Source organism: Pleurodeles waltl, chromosome 5, assembly GCF_031143425.1.
Source record: "Pleurodeles waltl isolate 20211129_DDA chromosome 5, aPleWal1.hap1.20221129, whole genome shotgun sequence".
NCBI classification, from domain to species: domain Eukaryota; kingdom Metazoa; phylum Chordata; class Amphibia; order Caudata; family Salamandridae; genus Pleurodeles; species Pleurodeles waltl.
In genome coordinates this window covers 191,456,622-191,478,685 of record NC_090444.1, presented here as the reverse complement: position 1 = coordinate 191,478,685, position 22,064 = coordinate 191,456,622, and the positions used below count along the sequence as shown (strand labels likewise).

Here is a 22,064-nt window from a genome sequence, read left to right as displayed (position 1 = left end):
GTGGTGGTTGTCTGGGTCTGGGCATTGTTGATGGTCATAAGGTGAGTGTGTTCCTGTAGATGATGGCGATGCCTCCTCCTGGTCAGTTAATGCGGTCTTTGTGGACAATTTTGTAGCCTTCTGGGATGGTGGTGGCGATGTCTGAGGCTGAGGTGTGGGTCATCCAGGTCTCCGTGAAGCAGGAGACATCAGGGGCAATTGAGTTGAGGAGGACCCATACTTCTACTGCATGTTTGATGAGGAAGAGGGTGTTGGGAAGTATGCATCTGAGGTGTCCGGCTGGGCTCAGGTGGGGTATTGTGGCATGCGAATGGGCCTTACGTCTCCTTCAGGGAGGCATGGTGGCATGCAGTGGAGCCTCCGGTGTTGAGGGAGTGCAGGGTGCTGACACCATACCTGTGGATGTTGCGGGGACCAGGCTCCGTGGTGCTGGGCACAATCTAGGCACAGACTGGCTTGCCTCTGTTGCACCCTCGGTGCGCCAGCAGCACAGCCATGCAGCAGTCACCATTAATAAGGGGAGGGAGGTTGGGAGGCTCGATCAGCTGGGTGGCGGGAGGGTGGGAAAGCGCGTTGCAAGGCCACAGGCGCAGCAACAGCAGGAAACTAGCACAGGACATGGGAAGGGGCAAAACGAACAAAAAGAAGGACAAAAGAGAGTGGAATAGTAAAAATGGCAGAAAAAAAGAAGAGAGAGGCAGAAAGGGAGCAGCGACAAACAGAAGGCCCCACTAGGCCACCAGGGATGAGGCACAGGTGGGTGTTTGCAGGTGTTGGAGGGCCTTGAACTAGGAGACAGGCAGGCTTACACTCACAGGGGCAGCAGTGGCAGGGAACAAGTGTGGGACACAGGAAGCAGCAAATGAACAAAAAGAAGGGAAAAAGAGAAAAATAGAGGAGAAGAGTAAAAATTGCATAAAAAAGTAGAGAGAGGCAGAAAGGCAGTAAACATACACAGAAGGCCACCACTAGGCCACCAGTGGTGCCTGCGGGTGGAGGAGGGCCTTGAACTAGGAGCCAGGCAGGATCACACTCGTAGGGCAGCAGCAGCTAAAGGTGCTAACCAAGGGTCAGTGTGTCATCCCTTTCACTGTGCAGCGGCCCCCGTTAAGAAGCGGAGGGAGGTGGAAGGGGTTGTCAGCTGGGCAGCAGGAGGGCAGGAAAGTGCATTGCAAGGTGATGGTCGGGCCACAGGGCAGCAGCCGCAAGGAACAAGCACAGGAAGTGGCAAAACTAACAAAAAGAAGGGAAGAAGAGACAAAAGAAAGAAGAGTAAAAATGGCAGAAAAAAGCAGAGAGAGACAGAAATGCAGCAGAAACAGACAGAAGCCCACCACTGGTCGCAAGGGATGAGGCGCAGGCAGGTGCCTGCGGGTGGGGGAGGGCCTCAAACTAGAAGCCAGGCAGGCTCACACTCACAGGGCATCAGCAGCAACAGGTGCAAAACAACCCTAAGAGGCAATGTCTCCTTTCTATTTGTGATGCAAGATCTACAATCACAGGTTTGCTATATTTAGTGAACACACAGAGCTGGGTGGCGATGTATGAGGCAGCACTATTCCCTTGAAAACTGTGTGGCTACAGGGTGGTGCTCCCACCCGGTGCCAGTTTGATAAAAGAGCTAATGAAAACTCGATAATCCACAGTGTGTATACAAACAGGGAGAAATCTTCCCAGATACACAGAATGATATAAATCCTGATCGATGACAGGTAGGGGAGAGTTATAACGGGGAATTGTAGAGGTCCTGATGAAGGCTGATTGACCCAAATGGGCAGCAAAAAAACGGCTGAAACATGTTGACTTATATACAAAAACTGGGGTGAACAGGTAATGACATCCTGAGATCACTACCAGGGGTCCATTTTTAATCCTGTTCAGGCGGTCCTATAATAAAATGAAGGAAGTGACTGTGTCCTGAGACAGTTTTACTGTTCTGTTGTTTGTTTTGGTCCCCGTTTTTGTGTTTTATGTTTGTTGCATGACAATTTATGTTTCCCCACCCTTTCTGCTCCACTCCAACTTGGGATTACGTAGGAGTGTGTTAGCAGAGGCCCAATGATGAAGCATGCCACAATTTGTGGGTGGGGGCAGTTTTTTCCACACTAGTGGTCACTCATTTTTGGGGGATGTTGATGCACTGGTTGTTTCTTGTCCTTTAGTGAAAGTGACTAATATATTGGAAGATTGGACAAGGAAGCATTTCCTCTCAACCCTCTGTAGGTGTTTTGCTGTGGGGGGAGCAACACAAATGCTAACCAAGAGTCAGTGTGTCATCCCTTTCACCGTGCAGTGGCCCCCATTAATAAGGGGAGGGGGGTGGGAGAGATCATCAGCTGGGTGGCAGGAGGGCAGGAAAGTGCATTGCAAGGTGATGGTCGGGCTGCAGGGCAGCAGCCGCAAGGAACAAGCACAGGAAGTGCCAAAACTAACAAAAAGAAGGGAAGAAGAGACAAAAGAGAGAACAGTAAAAATGGCAGAGAAAAAGCAGAGAGAGGCAGAAAGGCAGCAGAAACAGACAGAAGGCCACCACTGATCGCAAGGTATGAGGTGCAGGTGGGTGCTTGTGGGTGGAGGAGGGCCTCAAACTAGGAGCCAGGCAGGCTCACACTCGCAGGGCAGTAGCAGCAACAGGTGCAAAACAACCCTAAGAGGCAATGTCTCCTTTCTATTTGTGATGCAAGATGTACAATCACAGGTTTGCTATATTTAGAAAAAATGGGATTGTGTCAAATTGCATGGGTGGATAGATGGGAATGCCCATGCTCCACCCATAGACCATCTGCCACAATGAAATCTAACACAACGCACCACAATCTGGGTTATATGAAATTTCTTTGCAAAGTCATGCACCGCGATGCAACTAGCCTCCTTTGTGGCTTTGTTCATCCCATTTAAGGATTTGTGTTGCCTTGCAATGGCGTGCGACACGCCAGGACACTGCAAGTCCTTAATAAATCTGGGCCTTAATGAACACAAATGGCACAGACCATACTATTCATTTGATCATTCTGCTATGGCTCCTTATCATGCGTTGGAATTTTGTGTGTGTGCAGACACCTGGCATGATGTGTTCTGCAATATGGTCCTAAGAAATTGTAGCATAATGACAGCCAAACTGAAAGGGCCACTGCTGCGGTGCATACAGTGGTGATGAAAGGTGTAAGCAATATAGGTCCTTCCCTAGACCAGCACAATTTTAGAAACTGTACTTACAAAGTGTGCCTGGGGGGCATCAGGTGACCATGACCTACTTGCTGGTAGAAGGTCCCTCCCTCCCTGTTCTTCAGAGTGACATTCATGTGGTGGCTTAATGGTGCCGTCAGCACAAGACCAGCATCAGTGTGGCACGTCTGTTGTGATACAGTGTTACCAATGGCAGGAACTGGCTCCCTCAGCTCAGGGTCTGGGCCGCATGAGGCATGCTGCACTGCGACAGAAGAACACAGCGGCGGAAATGGGGGACCAGCGTGGACTTCAGTGCTGCGCCCCTTCCTTTGCCACTCAACCCAATGACCTAGCTCCCACTCTACGTGTCCAGTGCTCCGACCCCTGAAAATAACAAATCCACCTGCTACTTGCAATACTGAAAGGCAGTAGCTGTGTGCCTCACAAGGGGCACTGCGACACGGTGGTGTAAATGTCTGTTAGGGTGGCAAAACTCTTTGCACCATCATGTGCTGCATCTGTGTTCTCATATGATTTTGACTGTAATCAGTGCCTTACCTGTATTAACTTCCCTCAAATAGTGACTGTAAAAATGTACGGCTGTTCTTGTGTGTGAAATAAGCAGCCCGCTCACTGTTATTAGTGGCTTTATACTACCGTGAGTGAAATATTGCCGGCCCCTTGCACCACGTCGCCTAATTGGAGCAGATGAGTGATGCAAACACGTTATCTCTGATCACCTATGGCACTGATCATATCACGCATAACACGCGCTCCACCCAGGGGTGTAGGAGACAATAAATTTCTGGGGGGGACAGGGACAGCCTTGGGGACTTTCAGTCAACCCTATACAAATCACTCTTGTTTACGAACTGCAGGCTCTGCCGATAAATATACACAATTATACATATGTATATATATATGTATATATATACATATGTATATTGGAAGTGAAATAGGGAGAAAGGAAGGCATGTTTTCACAGTCTGAAAGTATATTTATTGTTATTTACATTCATAAAGTAATTAGCTAAAATGTGAAAATAACATGTTAATTAACCTTGCATCTTCATGCACCAAGCAAATAATGGTAGGAGGGTAAAAAGGAAGAACATACCCTTTTCCCCCCACACCCATCATGTCCTTCACCTCATGCCAATTGGAACCGCACTGGAGAGATCAAAAGCGATTAGGTACAACAGTTGTAAACTGTGCTTCAAAACCATAGTTCTAATAACACTTCTACTCCTTTGATGTGGAGCTGAGCTTCGCAAGATCACACAATCATAACTAGGAGCATTTCAACTGAAGAAGCTCTTGGAGTCACAGGCTATATAAACATGGATTCTCTAATCTCTGTATAAACTGCAGTCACTAATTTCTTTAGAAACGGCTGTTTGTGATGCACCAAGTCACTGCGTGTAAAGAAAAGACATTCACTGATTGTAAAGAAAAGACATCGGAAAATGACTATGAGAGGGTTATTACAGTCGAATTCTGACATTACAATGCCGTCTGCCAGAGCTAGCAGCCAAGGTAAAAGGCAGATCAGGTCACAGAGCATAATTAATGCAGCTGTTTAAAGCAAAAAAAATGGAATGTTGCTTTTCTTTCTTCTGCTGTACTTTAATAGCTTGGAATGACAGAATCTATGCACTAGGGTGATAAGTGGTTTGTGGGAAAGTTGGTGGTGTGAACATGTATTATATGGGGTAAAATACCCCCTGTGTACATAAGGATATTGGAAGTCACCTTAAAGTTCATACCTTATAAACAAGCATTGGCATAGCCAATAGGTCTCGCCTGTGCAAGTTATATTGCCTTTGCCAATGTGTTTTAGCCATGCTGTACACTAGTGAGACTACTATTCAGCATGGCTGAAAGTTAATGGCATAAAGGAGAATGATGTGTCACGGACTAGTGTGGCGTGGTATCGTGGAGTAAGTAGAGTGTCCTAGAATGGAGCAGTAAACTAACTTCAAAGGAACAGGGGTCCCTTGAATAAAATGCAACACCACTCCCATAAACAATGATATTAAAGTAGTATGCAAATGGAATGTTTTATGCATTTATTCAATCAAAATATAAAAGATCAAATGTAGTGGAAAACATCAACAGGGGAAATCGAGAAAGACTGGTATTCGGGCATTACACAAGTTATCTGGATGACCCAATGTCACCAATTACAAGAAAAATGTAAAAAGTAACCTATATAGTACAGTGGTTTTGAGGAGGCTGGCCTGGTTTATAGTGGGTACCTATGGTACTTACACCTTATACCATGTCCATTTATCCCTTATTAGTGACATGTAGGCAGTGTCTAGATGCCAGGCTCTCTAGGGGTAGCTGTAGCCAAGGCTTATCTAGGAGACATGCAAAGCTCATACAATACCACTGTAGTAACACAGTACTCACACACGAAAGAAAATACTAAGGGGGTGATTCTAACCCTGGCGGTCGGTGTTAAAGCGGCGGCCAACCCGCCAACAGGCTGGCGGTCCAAAAAATGGAATTCTGACCCTGGCGGGAACCGCCAACACCCCGCCAACTTAACACTCCGACCGCCGCGGCGGTACAGACAAACAGCGCGGCGGTCACCGCCAACAGGCAGGCGGCAGACAATGTACCGCCCACACTATCATAACTCACCAATCCGCCACCTTTTCCGGGGCGGGAGCACCGCCGATAAAAACACGGCGGAAACAGACTACGAACGGGAAAACGCTCACCAAAACACACTCCACGAGTACGGAGGACAGCATGGAACCCGAATTAAACATCCTACCTGCTCTCGTCTACCTTCTCATCTACCACGAGTACGAAGTCCGGCGCAGACGACAACGGTGAGTACTGCACCTACGACACACGGGAGGGGGAGGACGAAAGGTTACGGGCACACACATATGCAACCCCCCCCCCCCCCAATCATGTACTCACCAATGCAGAGCACCAAGTCACAGTGACACCACCCAAACAGCCCTGAAAAATGCTAGGACATAATCATATTTGGAATAAATATTTATGTACCAAAAAGCTCCAGAAAATTAGCGTACAACCATGAAAGATATCCACAACAAAACAAATGACATACACATCAGTGTATAACTGAAGTACCAAGTCCTGCACATCCTACGAATTCAGCATGTCCGTGGGCCAAAGTCTTGAGAAACAAGGGCAAAGCCCACACAGGAGACCTGAGTCCTTTGGAGAGAACACTGCAAGGGCATCAGATGTAAAAACTACAGGCACCTCAGGGGGAAGGGAAGGGGGGGGCACCACAGCCACATGAGTCCACGACGCCAAATCCACGAGGAGCCACCATGCCCACGGGACCATCCTGGGGAGTGCAAAGCCACAGTCTCTCAATGTCTCTACAGTGGGTGGGCTGCCCACTGGACCATCCTGGGGAGTGCAAAGCCACAGTCTCTCAATGTCTCTACAGTGGGTGGGCTGCCCACTGGGCCATCCTGGGGAGTGCAAAGCCACAGTCTCTCAAGTCTCTGCAGTGGGTGGATTGCCCACTGGACCATCCTGGGGAGTGCAAAGCCACAGTCTCTCAATGTCTCTACAGTGGGTGGGCTGCCCACTGGACCATCCTGGGGAGTGCAAAGCCACAGTCTCTCAATGTCTCTACAGTGGGTGGGCTGCCCACTGGGCCATCCTGGGGAGTGCAAAGCCACAGTCTCTCAAGTCTCTGCAGTGGGTGGATTGCCCACTGGACCATCCTGGGGAGTGCAAAGCCACATTCTCTCAATGTCTCTACAGTGGGTGGGCTGCCCACTGGACCATCCTGGGGAGTGCAAAGCCACAGTCCATCAGGTGGATGACAGTCTCCACTGGTCAAGGAGGAGGCATGGTGGGCACAGTGAACCATCAACGGTGCTTGAGACGGCGGTGCCCTGTTCAGCGGTGCTTGAGACGGCGGGGCCCAGCGGAGCGGTGCTTGAGAGGAAGGGCCCAGCGGAGCGGTGCTTGACAGGAAGGGCCCAGCGGAGCGGTGCTTGAGACGGCGGGGCCCAGCGGAGCGGTGCTTGACAGGAAGGGCCCAGCGGAGCGGTGCTTGAGACGGCGGGGCCCAGCGGAGCGGTGCTTGAGAGGAAGGGCCCAGCGGAGCAGTGCTTGAGACGGCGGGGCCCAGCGGAGCGGTGCTTGAGACGGCAGGGCCCAGCGGAGCGGTGCTTGACAGGAAGGGCCCAGCGGAGCGGTGCTTGACAGGAAGGGCCCAGCGGAGCGGTGCTTGAGACGGCGGGGCCCAGCGGAGCGGTGCTTGACAGGAAGGGCCCAGCGGAGCGGTGCTTGAGACGGCGGGGCCCAGCGGAGCGCTGCTTGAGAGGAAGGGCCCAGCGGAGCGGTGCTTGAGACGGCGGGGCCCAGCGGAGCGGTGCTTGACAGGAAGGGCCCAGCGGAGCGGTGCTTGAGACGGCGGGGCCCAGCGGAGCGGTGCTTGAGAGGAAGGGACCAGCGGAGCGGTGCTTGACAGGAAGGGCCCAGCGGAGCGGTGCTTGAGACGGCGGGGCCCAGCGGAGCGGTGCTTGACAGGAAGGGCCCAGCGGAGCGGTGCTTGAGACGGCGGGGCCCAGCGGAGCGGTGCTTGAGAGGAAGGGCCCAGCGGAGCGGTGCTTGAGACGGCGGGGCCCAGCGGAGCGGTGCTTGACAGGAAGGGCCCAGCGGAGCGGTGCTTGAGACGGCGGGGCCCAGCGGAGCGGTGCTTGAGAGGAAGGGCCCAGCAGAGCGGTGCTTGACAGGAAGGGCCCAGCGGAGCGGTGCTTGAGACGGCGGGGCCCAGCGGAGCGGTGCTTGAGAGGAAGGGCCCAGCGGAGCGGTGCTTGAAATGAAGGGCCCAGCGGAGCGGTGCGTGAGAGGAAGGGCCCAGCGAAGCGGTGCTTGAGAGGAAGGGCCCAGCGGAGCGGTGCTTGAGACGGCGGGGCCCAGCGGAGCGGTGCTTGAGACGGCGGGGCCCAGCGGAGCGGTGCTTGAGACGGCGGGGCCCTGTTCAGCGGTGCCTATCTCCACGGCGGGGCCCTGTTCAGCGGTGCTCTTCTGCACCGCGGGCCCTGTTCAGCGGTGCCTATCTCCACAGCGGGGCCCTGTTCAGCGGTGCTCTTCTGCACCGCGGGCCCTGTTCAGCGGTGCCTATCTCCACGGCGGGGCCCTGTTCAGCGGTACTCTTCTGCACCGCGGGCCCTGTTCAGCGGTGCCTATCTCCACGGCGGGGCCCTGTTCAGCGGTACTCTTCTGCACCGCGGGCCCTGTTCAGCGGTGCCTATCTCCACGGCGGGGCCCTGTTCAGCGGTACTCTTCTGCACCGCGGGCCCTGTTCAGCGGTGCCTATCTCCACGGCGGGGCCCTGTTCAGCGGTACTCTTCTGCACCGCGGGCCCTGTTCAGCGGTGCCTATCTCCACGGCGGGGCCCTGTTCAGCGGTACTGTTCTGCACCGCGGGCCCTGTTCAGCGGTGCTCATCCAGCAGGTCAAGGGAGCCAGACCTGGCCTGGACTCCCTGTTCAGTCGCCCTCGGACCGTGACGTTTCTGGACCCTTCGGGGACGGACTCCTGGCCTCCTTAGTGTCCTCCTTCCCAGCTGGGATGTGGCATGTGGGGTCCACCTTCTCCACGCTCCTGCTGCCCTTCCGCTCCTTTGATGGGGCTCTCGGGCCCTTGCCTCCCCCAGATGGTGTGGGTGGTGAAGTGGCCGCACATTGCTCCTTGGGGGCAGCCCTGTCAGTCCTCGCATGGCGGTCCTTGGTTTTGCGGGTCCTCTTGCCGGGGGGGGGGGGGCTGGACGTGTCCTTGCTGCTGATCGATGTGTCACTGCTAGCAAAGGGTGGGCTCCAGAACCCAGGCACAACAGTGACACCCGAAGCTGGGCTGGTGGTGGCTGCGGTGCTCTTGGGACTCTTTGAAGATGGATGGGGGAGGTCATCGGGGGGAAAGAGGTTAAGCTTAGCCAGGAAAAGTTTTTTAGGGCCAAGGTAAAGGGTAGGAGAAGTGGAGATGGAAGTGGAGGTAGAGGAGGTGGTTGTAGGAGAGTCAGGTGTGCTGTCATTGGGTGAAGGTGCTGATGCTGTAGGCTGTCGTGAGGTGGATGGCTGTTGGGTGGGTGGCTGCCTGCGTTTCTGTGTCTTGGAAGAGGGGGTGACAGACACAGTGGGAGAGGACACAGGGGACGTGTACATGGCAGTGGGGGTGGTGACTGCACGAGTGTGGACTGTACTGGAGGGTGAGGTGGTGATGGAAGCACTGGCTGATGTTGGGGTGCATGCAGGTGTGAGTGTAGACGTCACAGGGAGGGAGGAGGGAGACGAGGAGGAGGGGGACACAGGGGTGGCAGTGGCTGTTGGCATGTCTGCATCTGGGTGTTGCTCGGGTGAGTGTTTGCGGGATCTGTGGTGCTTGTGTTTGGATGAGCTGCTCTTGGGGGTTGAGGTGTGTGCAGGCTGGTCTGATGGTGTGGATGGGATAGGCTGAGGAACAGGAGACAGAGACAGGCTGGAGGCAGTCAGAAGAGGGAGGCTGGAAACAGGGACAATGGCTGCCGTCAGTGCTGAGGCCAGAGCAGTGAACGCTCGTTGATGGGCAGCCTGACCCGAATGAATGCCCTCCAGGTACGCATTGCTCTGTTGCACCTCCCTTTGCACACCCTGGATGGCATTCAGAAGGGTCGTCTGCCCAACAATGAGTGTCCTTACCAGGTAAATGAGCTCCGCACTGAGGGCAGCAGGGGCAACAGGGGCAGGGGCTGAGGTGCCTGGGGCGAAGGAGACGTGCGCCTTCCTGGGCGAACCGGCACGGAGCGAAGACTGAGGGGCTGCTGGGAGGGCGGGGCTGGTGCGCTGGGTGGCGGCTGTACCTGTAGAGGCGGGGGGCACGGATGTTGCCGCCACCCCTAGGGAGCTCCCATCCGTGGACGTGTCGCTTTCGCTGCTCTCACCAGCGGTCCCCGTCGTGGTGCTCCCCTCGCCCTCCGGATCACTGGTGCCCTCGGTGTCTGTTCCTGGGCCCACCGGGGCCTTGTGTCCTGCAGCTCCCTCGTGCTCCAATGCCATATCTCCTCCGCCTGATGATGCTAATGCACACATGCACAAGAAGATGAAGAGAAAGGGTGGGGGGAGAAAAAAGAAGACCAGGTTGAGTGCATGCAATGTCAACACCGTTGGCGGAGAGGACAGACACAGGTGCCTAATGCACTAAGCCGCGCATTCGGGGTACACTACTCAGTACTACTGACTAAGACAACAGGCCAAGAGACGTCAAACGCGCACATGGGAGATGCTGGACCTTCAATGGCTGTACTTGTCACCCTACAGAGGTGGGGGCCGGGGGCACAGGGCCATGCCTAAGGGAGAGGACTACACTACAGAAAGCGCCCTGGCCTAATGTCACCCACAGCCCTCCTCCCCCACCCAGATGCCTCCACTGCGCAGAAAGATAGGAGAATGTGCTGATACTCACCCCCTTGTGTCTGCTGTGATGTCTTAAAGCGCCCATCCAATTCAGGGTAGGCCACCGCCAGGATCCGGGACATCAGGGGGGTCATGGTGCGACTGGCACCCCTCCTAGGTTGGGAGGCCATCCCCAGCAGTGTTTCTGCGGTCTTCCTTGTTCCGCGGCGGATGTCCTCCCACCTCTTGCGGCAGTGGGTGCCCCGTCTGTTGTGGACCCCAAAGGTCCGGACTTCCTTGGCGATGGCACGCCAAATCTCGATCTTCTGATGGGCGCTGACCTATTAGAAATGTACAGGGTGGACAGGAGGAAATCATCAATGGCCTGCATGTTAGATGTAATTGCCCCCCCCCCACCCACTTTGCCATATGGCACATGCTCTCATCTGTCGGGCGTTGCACTCCTCATTCGCCCCCCACCCCACCAACTTACATCCACCCCAATCCACACAGGCATAGCCCATTCCATTAGCACCCGGGGTACTCACTTGTTGGTCTGGAGGACCGTAGAGTAGCGCATACTGGGGGAGGACCCCATCCACGAGCTTGTCCAATTCTTCAGACGTGAAGGCAGGGGCCCTTTCCCCAGTCGCAGCAGCCATTGTATCTTCCAGACCGAGGTCACAGCAGCACTTGCAGTATAGGTCCTCTCCTGTGGATGATCAGGTCTCGAGTGATTAAGCAGATAGAAAATGGCGGTCACGTCCGCGGCGGTGCGTACCGCGGCGGTGCGTACCGCGACCGCCGGCGCACTTCGTTATTGGCTCCTGAAACCCATAGGCTTCAATGTTAACCAATGCGGCTTTGCGCCGCGGTCTTCGACCGCCTACCGCCACGGTGTGCCCCGCCAGCGCAGTGACCTCACATCCCATTGTCCCACTTCACAGGTCAGGCAGCCGCCATTTCAAGGGCCCACATGGCTTAATTTTGACTGCGACACACAGGCCTAGGCCTTGCATTGCCACACATACACGCCTTTCAACCCATTGCCATTCTTTAACTGTGCAAGCTGTCTGTACGTACCTGTGGTTTGGCTGACTCTGTGCTCCATGTTGTCCTTCCTAGGCACCGTCCGCTGGGACTTGGGATGAGAAGGAGGAATCCTCGCGTGTACCGACCGCTGGTGGACCTGTCGATAATGGAAGAACGCCATATAATCCTTCGATACCGACTTGACCGTGCCACTATCCATGAACTGTGTGCCCAGCTGGAGCCAGCCCTGATGTCCCCCATCCGCCAACCCACAGGGATTCCCCCTCTGGTGCAGGTTTTGTCAGTCCTCCATTTTTTGGCCAGTGGGTCATTCCAGACCACAGTGGCCATGTCATCTGGAATGTCTCAGCCTATGTTTTCTAAGATTTTGAGCAGAGTGTTGTCTGCCCTGATGAAACTCATGCGGAGCTACATCATTTTCCCCGAGGAGGGTGACTTGCCCACAGTGAAGGGTGATTTCTATGCCCTTGGACATATCCCCAACATCATTGGTGCCATTGATGGGACCCATGTGGCTTTGGTACCCCCAAAAGACGATGAGCAGGTGTACCGAAACAGAAAGAATTATCATTCGATGAATGTCCAGGTGGTCTGTTTGGCTGACCAGTACATCTCCCATGTAAATGCCAAGTTCCCAGGGTCAGTGCATGACGCGTATGTGATGCGAAATAGCAGCATCCCCTATGTGATGGAGCAGCTACAGAGACAACGTGTGTGGCTAATAGGTGACTCTGGTTACCCCAACCTGCCGTGGCTACTGACCCCAGTAAGGAATCCCCGGACAAGGGCAGAGGAACGCTACAATGAGGCCCATGGGCGTACAAGGAGGGTGATTGAGCGAACCTTTGGCCTCCTGAAGGCCAGGTTTAGGTGCCTGCATATGACTGGTGGATCCCTAATGTACTCACCAAAGAAGGTGTGCCATATCATCGTGGCGTGCTGTATGCTTCACAACCTGGCTTTGCGACGCCAGGTGCCTTTCCTGCAGGAGGATGGTCCAGATGGTGGTGTTGTAGAAGCCGTGGAGCCTGTGGAGAGTGAAGAGGAGGAAGACTCTGAGGACGACACAGACAATAGGGACAGAGTGATACAACAGTATTTCCAGTAACACCCAGGTAAGAATCACCCAAGCCATTTCACAATTGCTTCTAGCCTCCTGCATCTATACTTTCTGTAGTTCCCCACAGATGTTTTTTATTAATTTATGCCTTTCCCTTCCCTTCTCAGTGCTGTCTGACTCAGTACCTGACTTCTGCTTGGTTCGCCCATGAAATACAGCGTATTGACATTGGTATGTTGTCATGACTAATTGACAGAACAGAAATTGAACAGTAATATGTTATCCCTTTGTTAATAATACAGCATGACTCAAAACAGGTTTGTGTGCAAAATGTGATTTATTTACAGTGCTAGATACCGGTACATGTGATTCTAAGGGTGATGGGTGGGGGTGGAGGAATATCCATGGCAGAGTCCAGTTCTCAGTCTCACAGGTGCATTGTTCTTTTGCCTGTGGAAGGATGGAGCATAGGCAGTTCATGGTTGGACAGGGTGGCAATGTGGGACAGTGGGAAGACTTGAGGGGGTATGTCCTGCTGGCGGGGGTCTTGACATCCTACTCTGTCTTTTTCTTTGGTCTCAGGCTCCTCTTACGGGGTGGTTGTTCTTCAGCAGGAGGTGGGGTTCTGGGGGGCTGTCGAGGTGTTGGGACCTCCTGTCCACTAGCGCAGGCGGAGGTGGTAGGCTGTTCCTGGTCCGGCCTAGTGACAGGGGCCCTGTGTGGTGCACCATGGTCCCGCAACGCGTCCTCTATCCTGTGGAGGGCCAGGACGATGGTCCCCATTGCGGTCCCGATGATTCTCAGCTCCTCCCTGAACCCCATGTAGCGTTCTTCCTGCTGTGCCTGGATCTCAGTGAACCTGGCCAGTACCGTCGCCATCGTTTCTTGGGAGTGGTGGTATGCCCCCATGTTGTTGGTGAGGGCCTCTTGGAGAGTGGGTTCCCTGGGCCTCTCCTCCCCCCCCCTGTCGCACAGCAGCCCTCCGAGCTGCCCGGTTTCCCCCGGCCTCTGTCCCCTGGCCGGTGTGCCCGCTCCCACTGCCCCCAGGTCCCTGTTGTTGTTGGGGTGTCGGGTTAGCCTGGGTGCCCTGTAGTGGCGGACACACCGCTGATTGAGCTGTCCTAGAGACAGAGGCATGGGCCCGCTGGGTGGGAGCTGTGCTGGTGTCGGCAGAGGGGGTCGGGTCTGGTGTGGCCTGTGTCTGGGTGAGGGGAACCGACTGCCCAGAGGTCCCCGATGGTCCGGGCTGGTCATCAGGTTCACTGTCGACAGAGCTGCTATCCTCAGTGTGGGCCTGTTCCGGTGGTGGGATGGACACTTCTGGACCCTCCTGGCTAGTGTGTTGTCGTTCGGGTCCTGCATGGGGTAAGAGAGTTTGGTTATTGTTTCTGTGTGTGCAATAGCATGCGTGTTGTGGGTGCCCTTGTCCCCCAGTGCAGGCATTCCCTGGAGGGAGGTGTTGTGAGGGTATTTAGTGGGGGGGAGGGGTTAGTGCAGTGGTCATGCTTAGGTGATGGGTGCCCATGGTTTGTGTTGGCATGCAGGAGTTGGTGTTGGGATGGGTGGGTTGTGCTGGTGAGACATTGTCAGGAAGGATGTGTGCTGGGGGGTTGGGGGTGAGGGTGGGGGTGTGGGTTGGCATGCTGGTGGGGTGTGAGGGATATAGTAGTTGAGATGGGACTTACCAGAGTCCATTCCTCCGGCTACTCCTGCGAGGCCCTGAGGATGCAGGATGGTCAAGACCTCTTGCTCCCACGATGTGAATTCGGGAGGGGTGGGTGGGGGTCCGCCGCCAGTCTTCTGGACCGCGATGTTGTGCCTGGAGACCATCGATCGGACCTTCCCCCGTAGGTCGTTCCATCTTTTGCGGATGTCCTCCCTATTCCTGGGATGCTGTCCCACCGCGTTGACCCTGTCCACGATCCGCTGCCATAGCTCCGCCTTCCTGGCTATACTGGTGTGCTGCACCTGCGAGCCGAAGAGCTGGGGTTCCACTCTTAGGATTTCCTCCACCATGACCCGGAGTTCTTGGTCCGAAAATCGTGGATGCCTTTGGGGTGCCATGGGGTGGTGTGGGTGAGGTGTGGGGTGGTGTATGTGATGAGGAGTGTGTTGGTGAGTGGTGCTTTGTGCTACTATGTGGTGTGTGTGATGGTGTAGTGTGCCTCAGTGTGTCTTGCTTTGGATTGTCTGCTGTGTCTCTCTCTCCTTCTCTCAGTAATTGGGGTCGCAGGGGTTTGTGGGTGATGTGGGTGTGTGTTTTATAGTTGGTTGATTGTGTGGGAGTGGTGTGTGTATGTGTATCAGGTGTGTGTTTTTCAAATTGTCCAATGTGGCTGTGTTTTGGTGATGTGTGTGTATTCTGACCGCGGCGGTGTGTAGCGCCAATGGAATACCGCGTTTGATTGACCGCCGTGTGGATTCGTGGGTCGTAATGGCATGGGCGTATTTCTGTTGGCGTGACGGTGGAGGTTTGGTCATCTCCAGTTTATCGCTGCCCGCCGATGTGGCGGGCTGCAGTGGAGGACGGATTTTTGGAGGTTTGGCCGTTGTGGGTCAGAATGACCGTGGCGGTTGACCGCGGCCGCGGCGGTGTTATGGCGGTCTTCTGACCGGCGGTAAGGGCATTTTACCGCCGAGGTCAGAATCACTCCCTAAGTGTTACAAAAATAAAGGTACTTTATTTTAGTGACACAAATGCCAAAAATACCATAGAGACTATACTCCCTTAGGAGGTAAGTAATACACCAATTATATACACTAGTATGCAGCAATAGCAATAAAAACAGTTAGAAAACTAGTGAAATAGTGAAAATCACAATGGTTAGAAATGGGCCTAGGGGAAACACAAACCATATACTAAGAAAGTGGAATGCAAATGTCGGTTTCCCACCTAGACAAGTGTGGTGTGTAGAGGGGCGCTGGGAGTATTAGAAAACACCAAAGGTAAGTAATAGAACCCACCTAAGAGCCCAGGAAAGCAGAGGTAAATCACAGTAACTTTCCTAGAACACACAAGAACACGAGAAAGAAGATAATGCAAGAACCAGAAGATACTTCAAGACACAAAGGGTGGATTCCTGGACCTAAAGACCTGTGGAAGAATGGGACTAAGTCCAAGAAGCACAGAAGAGTCCAGGAGCCCCTGCTAACCCGAATCAAGGTGCAAAAGAAGAACCACTGGTGAAGAACAACAGTCAGTACTGCACCCAAGAAGATGGATGCGGGTTCGTGGTTGGTGCAGATGATATCCCACACCGGATGGATGATTGCAGTCTGGTTTGCATCGCTGGATTCCGCCAACAAGCCTTGGCACAGGCAAAGCTCATGGTTAGCGGAAAATGGCGACCCAGGAGGAGGAGTCAGAGGGGGCTCTCAGCAACTCAGAGAGCCCGCGGAATACCAGCAAGCGCACACAGGAGTCTCCAGCAAGGGGACAGAGGAGTTGCAAAAGGAGGCCCACGCAGCACAAAAACAAAGGACCCCACGCTGCCAGAGAACCACTCAGGAAGCTGTGCATCTCAGCAAGGAGTGCTGGGGGCCAAAGCTACATTGTGCACAAAGAATTTCATAGAAGGATGCCAGCAAGCCTTGGCAACTGAAAAACACGTGGTGCACAGGAGTACTGTCTTGCGTGGGAAGGCAAGCTCTTACCTCCACTAAAGTTGGACAGTAGGACATCAGGACCATCAGGACCACTTCAGTCCACCACCCGTGATGCAGGATCCATGCAACTTGTCAGGAGAGGGGACCCATGCAGATGTTCATCGTTGCAGAGAAGTGCCTGCTGAAGCAGGGGAGTGACTCCTTCTCTCCAAGGGAGATTCTTTCATTCTTCTGGTGCAGACTGAAGACAGGCTGCCCTCTGAGGATGCACGACCGGGAAACAGTTGCATTTGCTGGCAAGACCTGGAGATACAATGTTTCAGAAATCGTCTTTGCTTCGTTGTTGCAGTTTGTGGAGTTCCTGGAGGGTCCAGATGCAGTTTCTTCGATGAGAAAGTGAAGTAAAGGATGCAGAGGGTTCCTGCTGGAGTCGAGAGACCATAAAAAGCCCTGAAAGGGGAATTGGTCAGCTAAACAGGTAAGCACCTAGCAGGGGACGGCTCTGACACCACCTGCTGGCACTGGCCACTCAAATGCTCCCAGAGTTCTCTGCCAACTTGGAGTCCAAGATGGCAAAACCCACGGACCCTCTGGAGGAGCTCTGAGCAGCACACCTGGGGTGGTGGTCCAGTTTCGTGCCAGAGCAGGGACTGGGGGTACCTGAACCGGTGTAGACTGAATTATGTAAGGAGGACACCAAATGTGCCCTTCAAAGCATTTCCAGTGGCCTGGGGAAGAAAGCTACCCATTCCAAACCTATTTCCAAAGGGAGAGAGTGTAACACCCCTCTACCAAAGGAAATCCTTTGTTCTGCCTTCCTGGGCTTGAGCTTCTCAACCAACAGGAGGGCAGAAACCTGTCTGAGAGGTGGTAGCAGCTGGGGCTGCCTGGAAAACCTCAGAAGGCTGGAATGGCAATACTGGGGGTCCTCTAAGGAGCCCCCAAAGCGCATGGAATCATACAACCAATGTTTGCAAAAGCCTTGGGGTATGATTCCAACATGTTTGATACCAAACATACCTATGTTCGGAGTTACCATTATGTAGCTGGGAATAGGTAGTGACCTATTTCCAGTACACGTGTAAAATGGCATCCCCACACTCCTGAAGTCTGGGAAAATGGTCCTGGAGGTCGTTGGGACACCTCTGCTAGTGCCGGAGTGCCCTTACACACAGGTACTCTGCACCCTGCCCTCAGGGCTGGAGCGCCTGCTATAGGGGTGACCTATAAGTGACCTGGGTGCAGTGTAACTGGCAGTGAAAGGGTGCATGCACCTTTTCACGCAGGCTGCAATGGCAGTTCTGTAGAAGCCTTTACATGGGCTCCCTATGGGTGGCAAAAAAAAAATCTGCAGCCCGTAGGGATCTCCTGGAACCCCAATGCCCTGGGTACCTAAGGGCCATATGTACGAACACATTTTCCCATTGACACTGAATGGGAAAAACCCTTTGCTACATCTGGCCCTAAGTACCATATACTGGGGACTTATAAGGGGGCACCAGTATGTCAATCTTGGGTGAAATACTGGGTTACCAGTATGCAACACCCATAATTTAAGGGAGAGAGCATAACTACTGGGGTCCTGATTAGCAGGATACCAGTAAACACACTCAAACACACTGGCAAACAGGCCAAATGTGGGGGTAACCAAGCTAGAAAGAGGCTACTTTCCTACAAGGTTAGCATCCACAATAATGATATACATGCTTTTATACACCCACTTTTACATGAATGACTCAAATAGTGAATCAAGAAGTCATTAGCTCATAGTACCTATGCTTATGCCAACTTATGTACAATATCACAAATTCAAGTCAAGGTACTTTGGCCGAGGATATTTCGATCCCCTAGGTAAGTATCAGGATCATCCTAAGCCTTCGTTAAGCTTGAGTTAAAAGGGTTACATAGAGCTTGTGACCAAAATGGCGAAGATAAATCTGACTCACTTCTCATATGAGTGACAAGGCAATCAATGGAGATCTGAATCTCTAATCAAGCGCTAATGCCATAAAGTAGTAGTAGAGTGGAGTAGTGTCACAGTGTAAGAGTGGAGTGGCAGAGTGTCGCAGAGTGGAAAGGCATAAATAAGAGTGAACTGGAGTAGAGTGAAGTAAAGTAACATGAACTAGCATAGAGAAAGTTGGGTAGAGTGTTGTTGAGCATAGTACATTGTTGTATAGTGGAGTGGCATAGAGCGCTGTGCAGTGGCGTTGAGTAGAGTATCGTAGATTGAAGTGGCATAGAGTGGTGTGGAGTAACATAGAGTGGAGTAAAGTGGAAAGGAGTGGCGTACAGGGAGTTGTGTAGGGAGTTACAGAGTGGAGAAAGTGTTAGAGTTTAATGGAATAGAGTGTCAGAGTCTAGTATCATTGAGTGTAATGTCAGAGTGAAGTGTCATAGAGTGGAGTTGGGTGGTCTAGAGTGAAGTGCCATAGAGTACAATGGTGCAAAGTAGATTGGTGTAGAGTGTGGTGGTATAGAGTGCGTTGGTTTTGAGTAAAGTGGTGTAGAGTGCATTGACGAAGACAGCACTGGTTTAGCATACAGTGCAGTAGCGTAGAGTGGTGAAGAGTAGAGGGGAGCAGAGTGGAGTGGCACTGCATAGATTGCAGTAGTTTAGAGTGCTGTGTCATAGAGTTATGCAGTGCATGGTAGAGTGGAGTGGTGCAAGGTAGAGTAGACTGGTGTAGAGTGCAGTGGTGGAGTGCAGTGATGCAGAGTACAGCGGCATAGTGTAGTGGCATGTAGTACATTGGTGTAGAGTGCAGTAGAGTGGCATATAGTTGAGCGGTGCAGAGTAGAGTGCCGTGGTGCAGAGTAGAGAGGAGTATAGTTCAGTGGCAGAGTGCAGTGTTGCAGAGTAGAGTGTCATAAAGGGCAGTGGTGTAGAGTAGAGTGTCATAGAATGCATTGGTGTACAGTAGAGTGGCATAGAATGCATTGGTGTAGAGTGCAGTGATGTAGAGTGATACAGAGTAGAGAAGAGTGGCTTAGAGTACAGTGGTGCAGAGTAGACTAGAGTTGCATAGAGTGCCGTGGCAGAGTAGAATGCTGCAGAGTACAGTATAGTGGTGAAGAGTAAATTGTTGCAGAGTGGAGCATAGTGATGTAGAGTGCAGTAGCATAGAGCGGTGCAGAGCAGATTGGAGTGGCATAGCATAGAGTGGAGTTGCGTAGATTGCAGTGGTATAGAGGAGATGATTTCAAAGTAGAGTGAAGTGCCTACAGTGGAGTGGTGTAGAGTAGAGAAGATAAGAGTGCAGTGGTGCAGAAAAGAGTGCAGTGGGACAGAGTACAGTGGCACTGAATGCAGTGGTGCAGAGTAGAGTGCCGTCGAGTTCAGTGGCAGAGTGCAATGTTGCAGATTAGAGGTTCGCAGAGTACAGTGGTGTATTGTAGAGTGGCATAGAGTGCAGTCGCCTGGAGTGTTGTGGCGCAGAGTACAGTGGCATTGAAAGCAGTGGAATAGAGTGCTGCAGTGCAGAGTAGATTGGCATAGAGTGTTGTGGCATAGAGTGCATTGGTTTTGAGTAAAGTGGTGAAGAGTGCAGGGGTGTATTGTACAATGGTTAGAGTAGAATAGCATAGATTGTAGAGGCGTAGTGCAGAGTGCTGCAGAGTAGAGTGGTGTAGAGTACAGTGGTACAGCATAGAGTGCAGTGGTGTAGAGTAGCACAGAGTGGAGAAAAGTGGAGTAGGGTGCAGTGGCATAGGGTAGATTGTTTCAGAGTACAGTGAAGAAAAGATAGAGAAAAGATAATATACTTCAATATGCTGAAGTATGTAACGATAATAACAACATAAATATTAATGCTAGACATAACGGCCCAAAATGAAATATGGCTTCTCCCTGTTAGCCACGCTATAATCAAGCGCTTCATTACCTAGATAACAAAACATTTAACATAAATGTTAGAAAAATATACCCTTCTAATAGCTAAATTGTTGTGTGAAAAGGTAAAATCTGGGCCCAATCTCGACTTCACTGTTTCACCAACTGGTGTGATTTTAGGCAAATACAAATATTGTGTTTCACAGAGTCTCCTTTCTAGCCTGCAGGCATCAAGGTGAGTGGGACTCTGTTTCCTCTTTAGATCTTCCTCATTGTCCTGCAGCTCCTCTTAAAGGCGTCCTGCAGAGCTCCTCTTCAAGGCAGCAGGTGATGCAGACAGTAATCATCCAAAACTATTTTCTCCTCCTCGTGCCCTTTGTTCTTATGAGCACCCTTAATGCCCACAGCTGTGAACATGAAAAACAAAAGAGCAGAGGGTGCAGGGGGCCTCCTGACTCACCTTCATTCTGTTACCATCAGATTGGAGGATGGTCGGTACAGGGCAGTTATAAGTAGTGCTTTTGTGTGCTAATGGCCCTCTGAATAATAGATCTAAAAGGGGAAATTATTTTGTCCCCTTGTCCCCCCCACCTTTGTCCCCCGTGTCCCCAACCCTCCAAAATCTGGGGGGGATACATCCCCCGCGTCCCCCACACTTCCTACGCCCATGGCTCCACCCACCACAGTGCTGCGTCCAACACCGTCTCAACGTACAGTCAATTGATATCTGTGTGTTCTCTTCACGGGAAAATCCAACAGAGACAAGCGACAGCATAGAAAATGCAACTGCAAAAATACCCCTCGTCAGGTACTGATTCAGGCTACTGAGAGATAAGCATCTTAAATCATGGTAAATTACACACCGCATGCTGGTGGCTCGGTCACGGGAAATTATGAAGCTACGTGATGTCTCATTTGTTGTGCTGAAAACAAATGTAAATAAATTACTGCGCGAGTCTCATTTACATTTAGAAATTCATGCCCGTGCATGGCATGACTGCTGATTATCTTTTTCAACAATGCGGTAAGAAATGGCACTTATTAAAACTCCACAGTTCCTCCTTCATCATCCCCTCACAATTAAGGTAGGTGATAGAATCACCTGTTCTTCACAGCGCTTAGAAACGGCAAGAGCTGCGGCAGAAAATGCTATCCAAGTATAGTTACTTTATTATTACCCGATGTAAATACCTACAGAAGCAAAAGCTGTAACACTGTGATGAAGACATGTTAAAGGCGAAATTCACTCAAACTGGAACTCTTAAAAAATAAATAGTTTTACCAAGAGCCAGAGTATTTAAAAAGCTTGAGATTTAATGGGGTAAATTTTGCTCAACTGAGTAAAGTTCCCACCTTTTTGAAATTCACAGAGGTTTTTGAGAAAACTACCAGGATTCTGTAACAGTAAGGTAATAGGGATCTTGAAAGTAAATCTTTTGTAAGTTCTTGGAAGATTCAAAACTACTTGAAAATTCCTCCATTCCTCGGTTTTTGGGAGCAGTCACGACACACAATGTATTAAGGGCATGAAGTGTGCTTTGTTTGAAAGTGAACTTTAAACAATCACTGGTAAAGGCTTGCATTTTGAGGGCCAACAAAAATATAAGTAAAAAACAGCCTGCTGCAGTAAAAAATGCTTTTTATATGCAATGCATTTATGAGATAAAACATTTAGGGGGTCACTCATTGGTGGGCGGCGGGTGTCGCCCGCCAAGCGGAAACCGCCGATTGGCCGCTCCGCGGTCAAAAGACCGCGGAGGCCATTCTGGCTTTCCCGCTGGGCCGGCGGGCGCCCGCCAAGGGACCGCCCGCCGGCCCAGCGGGAAAGGCCCTGCAACCCAGAAGCCGGCTCCGAATGGAGCCGGCGGTGTTGCAGGGGTGCGACGGGTGCAGTTGCACTCGTCGCGATTTTCACTGTCTGCTAAGCAGACAGTGAAAATCATGCTGGGGCCCTGTTAGGGGGCC

General features: G+C 52.1%; 1 long non-coding RNA gene across 1 annotated transcript in view; it reads right to left on the bottom strand.

The window, feature by feature from the left end:
• LOC138297231 (uncharacterized) overlaps positions 1-22,064 on the bottom strand; it is a 313,159-nt gene that overhangs the window by 68,961 nt on the left and 222,134 nt on the right. The gene's annotated exons all lie outside the window — the stretch shown is intronic.